The sequence below is a fragment of the Orycteropus afer genome, unplaced genomic scaffold, assembly GCF_000298275.1.
Source record: "Orycteropus afer afer isolate SDZICR_OR568_19922 unplaced genomic scaffold, OryAfe1.0 scaffold00125, whole genome shotgun sequence".
Classification (NCBI taxonomy): domain Eukaryota; kingdom Metazoa; phylum Chordata; class Mammalia; order Tubulidentata; family Orycteropodidae; genus Orycteropus; species Orycteropus afer.
This window is the reverse complement of record NW_006921712.1, coordinates 2,069,877-2,076,341: the sequence shown is the minus strand read 5'-3', so window position 1 is coordinate 2,076,341 and position 6,465 is coordinate 2,069,877. Positions and strand designations below refer to the sequence as shown.

General features: G+C 39.8%; 1 non-coding gene across 1 annotated transcript; it reads left to right on the top strand.

Moving 5' to 3' along the window:
- The first annotated feature begins 4,657 nt into the window (after positions 1–4,657).
- On the top strand, positions 4,658–4,731 carry TRNAN-GUU. Its single transcript has one exon. It is a non-coding gene; the product is annotated as a tRNA-Asn (tRNA).
- The last annotated feature ends 1,734 nt before the right edge of the window (positions 4,732–6,465 follow it).

Here is a 6,465-nt window from a genome sequence, read left to right as displayed (position 1 = left end):
CCCCTCCTTGGGTTTCCGAGGCAGTATCACTACGGAAGTAGAATTGCCCAACCTTCCTTCCGAGGAGTGGCTGGTGGGTTTGAACCGCCAGCCTTTTGGTGAGCAGTCAAGTGCCTTAGGCGCACACACACACACACACACACATATATATATATATATACACACACACACACACACATATATATTCTTGATTAGCAAAGTAAAATAATTGAGATTAAAAAAAAAAAATTATTTCAGAAGCTCAAAAACTTTGTACTGGCAGAAAAAATAACCAGAGAACTTGAGGTAGATCAATAAAGATCATACAATTTGAAGAACAGAGAGAAAAAAAATAAAGAAAAATAACGAGAGTCTCAAAGAAATGTGAGACATCATTAAGTGCATCAACACTTGTGTAATAGGGGTATCACAATGAGAGGAGAGAAAGAAAGCAGCAGAAAAAATAAATGAATAATGGCTAAAAACTTCCAACATTCCATGGGAGAAAAAAAAACAACACTGATATACACATACAAGGGAGAAGTCAGCTGCAGGGATTCAGGACGGGGGGTACCCAGGCCATGCCCCAAAGCAGCAAGGTGGGAAAGCAGGAGAAAGGATAGATAAAGGCCAGGGAGACTGGGAAAGAGCAAGGCGTCAGCTGCGATAGGCTGACAACACAACTTTGCTTGCTGAAAGTGAGGATGACTTGAAGCACTTATTGATGAAGACTGAAGAATATAGTCTGCAGTATGGATTACATCTCAATATAAAGAAAACAAAAATCCTCACAACTAGACCTATAAGCAGCATCACAATAAATGGAGAAAAGATTGAGGTTGTCAAAGAATTCACATTGCTTGGTTCTACAATCGATGCCAATGGAAGCAGCAGTCAGGACATTAGATGACGTGTAGCACTGGGTAAGTCAACTGCGAAGGAACTGTTTCAAGTGCTGAGGAGCAAGGATATCTCCTTGAGGACTAAGGTGTGCCTGACACAAGCCATGATATTTTCAATCGCCTCATATGCATGTGAGAGCTGGACAATGAATAAGGAAGACTGAAGAAGAGTTGATGCTTTTGAGTTGTGGTGCTGGCGAAGAATGCTGAAAGTACCATGGACTGCTAAAAGAACTACAAGATTTGTCCTGGAGGAAGTGCAGCTGAAATGTTCCTTGGAAGTGAGAATGGCCAGACTTCATCTCACCTACTTCAGTCATGTTGTCAGAAGGGGCCATTCCCTGGAGAAGGATGCCATACTCACTAAGGTGGAGGGTCAACGAAAGAGGGGAATGCCTTCAACGAGATGGATTGACATGGTAGCTGCGACAATGGTCTCAAGTATAGCAAGAATCATTGAGTGGCGTGGGATCAGGCGGTGTTTTGTTCTGCTGTGTATAGGGTCGCTATGAGTCAGAAATGACTCAAATGGCACCTAACAACAACAACACACATACAAGAATCTCAACAAACTCCAGATAGGATAAACACAAAAATCCACACTCAGCTGCATCATAATCAAAACGCTAAAAGTCAAAGGCCAAGTAAAAATCATCAAAGCAGGAAGAGAAAGGTAACTCATTACATAATAGCGAACCCCAAGAAGATTATGAGCCAAAATCTCATGAGAAATAAAGAAGCCATAAGGCAGTGAAATGATGTATTCAAAGTGATGAAAAAAAAAGGAAAAAGAGTCAAACAAGAATTTTACATTTGGCAAAGACCTTTCAAAATGAAGGTAAAGATATGCCCAAATAAGCAAAAAACAGTATATTCATTTCTAATAGACTTGCCTTAAAAAAAAAATACTAAAATAAGTTATTCAGGCAATCTTGCTTGCTGAAAGTGATCCTAGAGAATAATTTAAATCCATATGTAACATCAAAGAGCAATACAGCGTGGTAGCGAAAATAATATGTCTCTGTGTCTCAACTAATGTCCATGACTTAATTCTGGGACCTGTGAATATGTAGGTCATTAAGCAAAGGGGAATTAAATTTGTAGATAGAATTAAAATTGCTACTCAGTTAACTTTGAGAGAGAAAGACTGTCCCGAATAGTCTGAGTGACTCCACTGAGTAATCACAAGGGTTTTTGTAAGTGGAAGAGGGGTGGAAAAGAGAACTGGAGAGAGCTCGGTATGAGAGGAATTCGTTCAGATATTGCTGGCTCTCAAGATGGGAAAACGGGGGACAGAAAGGAGTAGAAAAACAGATTCTACCTTTATTGTCAGATGCTGTCAAGTTGGTTCCAGAAAACAGTGACCCTAAGTACAACATAACGCGGTGCCTGATCCTACACCATCCTCACATTCATTGCTATGTTTAAGCCCACTGGTTGCAGCTACTGTACCAATCCATCTCATTGAAGGTTTCCTCTTTTTTGCTGATCCTCTACTTTATCTAGACTGATGTCCTTCTCCAGGGACTGGTCTCTCCTGATAACATGACCAAAGTATGAAAGACAAAATCTCACCATCCTTACTTCTAAGGAGAATTCTGGCTGTACTTCTTTCAAGACAGAATTGTCATTGTGGCAGTCCATGGTATAATCTACATTCTTCATCAGTATCATGATTCAAAGGCATCTGTTCTTATTCAGTCTTCCTTATTCATCACCCAGCTTTCACATGCTTATGAGGCAATTGGAAATACCATGGCTTGGTTGCAACTTAGTCCTCAAAGTGACATCTTTGCCTCTTAACACCTTAAAGAGGGCTTTTATAGTAGATTTGTCCCTTGCAATACATCCCTTTGATTTCTTGCCTACTGCTTTGATGGCATGATTATGAATCCAAGTAACATGAAATCCTTGACTTCAATCTTCTCTCTATTTATCACAAAGGTGCTTATTGGTCCAGTTGTAAGGATTTTTGTCTTCTTTATGTTGAGGTCTAATCCATACTGAAGGCTGTACTCTTTGATCTTATTCAGCAAATGCTTCAAGTCTTCTTCACTTTCAGCAAGCAAGGTTATATCATCTGCATACTGCAGGTTGTAATAAGTCTTCCTCCAATCCTGGTGCATGTTCTCCACATAGTCCAGCTTCTCAGAGTACTTGAACAGCAAACAGATTGAGTAAGTATGGTGAATGGATACAGCCCTGAAGCATACCTTTCCTGATTTTAAACCACACAGTAGCCCCTTGTATTCAAACAACTGCCTCCTCATCTATGTTCAGGTTCCTCATTAGCAAAATTAAGTGTTCTGGAATTCTCATTCTTTGTTATGCCACAAAGTTGAATGACTCTGCATACTCAATAAAACACAAGTAAACATCTTTCTGGCATTCTCTTCTTTCAGCAAGATCCATCTAACATCAGCAATGATATCCCCCGTTCCATGTCCTATTTTGAATCTGGTTTGAATTTCTGGGAGTTCCCTGTCAATGTATAGCTGCAACCATTTTTTATTTATCTTCAGCAAAACTTTATTTGCTGTGTGATATTAATGATATTGTTCAATAATTTCCACATTCTGTTAGATCACCTTTCTTTGGAATAGGCACAAATATGGATCTCTTCTAGTCAGTAGGCCAGTTAGCTGTCTTCCAAATTTCTTGGCATAGACGAGTAAGAATTTCCTGCATTACATCCATTTGTTGAAACATCTCTGTTGCAGCCTTTGCAGTTTGTGAACAAATCCAAATGGCTGCAGTATGTTGATGATTATTAGTATGCTCAACCTCCAAGTAGGCTTGCACTGACAATAGTATAGCTTTGTTAAGGTATTTGGCTCCTGGTAGACATAAAGTTTCCAAAGAGAAGTTAAAATTATCTCAACCTTCTGTCAGATATTTGAGCTACAAAATATCTGTATGGAGATATTTTGAATGGAGGCCATTTTTTGCTTTCCCTACACCTAGCACAATGAAACAGCTACACGGGTTTTTAGGGTTTTGTCGCTATTGTAGGACTTGTTTCTAATTTTGTTATTGTTGGTTCAACCCTTACATAAGTATTTAAAAACCTCTAAACCAGATTCAAGGAGCACTGGTGGCATAGTGCCTAAGGCATTTGACTGCTAACCAGAAGGATGGCAGTTCAATCTCATCAGCTGCTCCAAGGAAAGACGAAGATTTACCACTTCAGAATCCCAAAGGGAGTTGCTATAAGTTGGAATCAACTCAATGGCAGCAAGTTTGGTTTATTTTGTTTTGTTTTGTTGGTTTAAACCAGGTTCATTCCAAATTGTACTGGAGTATCCAGAGAATCTAGCGTAGTGCCTAGGTACTTGACTGCTAACCAGAAGGCTGAAGGTTCAAAACCACCAGCCACTCCTCAGAAGAAAGGTTGCGCAATCTACTTCCATAGTGATACCGCCTGGGAAACCCAAGGAGGGGTCGCTATGAGTTGGGTCCGACTCGACGGCACATAACAACAACTACAACAACAGATAAATTGGGTTTTACAGAAATACCTGTCCTTGGCTTTCCCAACCATCACCTAGACTTTTTTCTTTTTGTACATGAAGTGTCTGGAAACACTTTAGGCATGTTGTTGTTGTTGTTTGCCGTCGAGTCGGCCCCGACTCATAGCGACCCCTCCTTGGGTTTCCGAGGCAGTATCACTACGGAAGTAGGATTGCCCAACCTTCCTTCCAAGGAGTGGCTGGTGGGTTTGAACCGCCAGCCTTCTGGTGAGCAGTCAAGTGCCTTAGGCACTATGCTAGTCATGTGTCTCTGTAGCGCAATCGGTTAGCGTGTTCGGCTGTTAACCGAAAGGTTGGTGGTTCAAGCCCAACCAGGGACGACTTTAGGCATACTGACCCAGAAACAGAAAGTGAGTCAGAGACCTATAGGCTATTACAATCTGTGGCTTGACCCTGTAGCTAAAGGACACCACCACCCCTGTGTGTGGGCTACAGCTGCTTTCAGCCAAGTTAGTGGAAAACACCAGATATAGTGCTGGGAAATGATTTAGATATTTATGTGACTCATGATATATCTGCCATACTTAATTAATTTTGCTTTAACTCAACACCTTTCCACCAGTCAGCTCACTTTTTATGAAGTGCTCCTTCTGGCTGTAGCTAATGTTAGACTACATTCTGTGACTTGTTTAAATCTAGCACCCTTCTCCCTTAAACTGACATTGATAATTACCCTATGTATAACTTCCTGGATTTAACTAAACAACTTTTGACTACTCTGGAAGATTTAAGAGAGATCCTTTTAATAAATATTGACTTAGTTTTCTTTGTGGAAGCTCTGGCTTAAAACCAAATCCTACTAGCTCTCATTACCAGGCTGGAAACTTCTACCAAAATCCTCCCTGAAGCTACTTTAGAATAAAAATATAACTTTAGTAGCAGGTCTCTTAGATGCTCTGTTACTCCTCTCTGGAATATAATAAAAACACAAACATACCAACCAGAAGATGTATCTCAAACTGAAGACATTAAATACAATGTTCTTGTTGACCAGAGCAGACAGACAAGCTGCTGCTACAATTACCATTGCCCTCACAAGGAATAAAGATAAGGTCCCCTCAAACTTGTTTACCAATGGCTCTAATCTTTACAAATTAAGAAATTTTTTTAAAGCACCAACAATTACCCCCAAACAAAACAGGTTGAAATATGGACAAGGGCAGGTTGTTGTCAATATCCTACCACTAAATTATGGACAGGATCTAATCAGAAACCTGTCCTACCCAAATTTTTGCATACTCCTCTGATGTGGGCCCTACATGAAGATTCCCACATGAGATGAGATAAAATGATTGATACCCAAAAGAAATACTGGTGGGGAAAATTACCTGAAGCTGCTGAACTTCAAGTAGCTTCTCAATGCCCTATTCGTTGCTTCCTCATGCCCTATCTGCCCTCTCCAAAACCTCTAAAAACATCTTAAAGTACTACCCTGGACAATACCCCTTGCCCTCTGGGGTTGAATTTCATTCAACTCTCACCCTCCAATGGTTATAAATATGTATTAGTGATGGTTTGTAGATTTTCACATTGGATGGAGGCTTTCTCCTACCACCATACAACTTCAGCCTTTATAACGAAGAAATTCTTGAAAACAACATCCCTACCTGGGGAGCATCAAAGAATCTCTGTCGTTATAGACGGATCCATTCATTGCTCAAGTCATTCACAAAATATGTTGAATCTTCCCCATTTTTCAGAGATTGCATTGCCACTACCACCTTCAATCATCTGGCCTAGTGGAAAGGACTAACGAACGGTACAACAAAAACTAAATTCCTAGATTAAGGTTCTTCCTTTAGTCTTTTGAATTTAAGATCTACCTCATTAGGAGTCATAAACTTACTTCACATAAAATAATTACTGGCAGATCTATAGCCCTCAGTCATGTTGCATATACCAGTTCTAACACTATTCAACCTTAATTATTAAAATATCATCAATCTTCAATCCAATCATTTAAAAAATCTTTTTCACATGTGAAACTGCCTTTTGAAGACTGAAAGTTAGAATTCAAAAATCTGCCTAACATTGTCCCTGGAAATAATGTATAT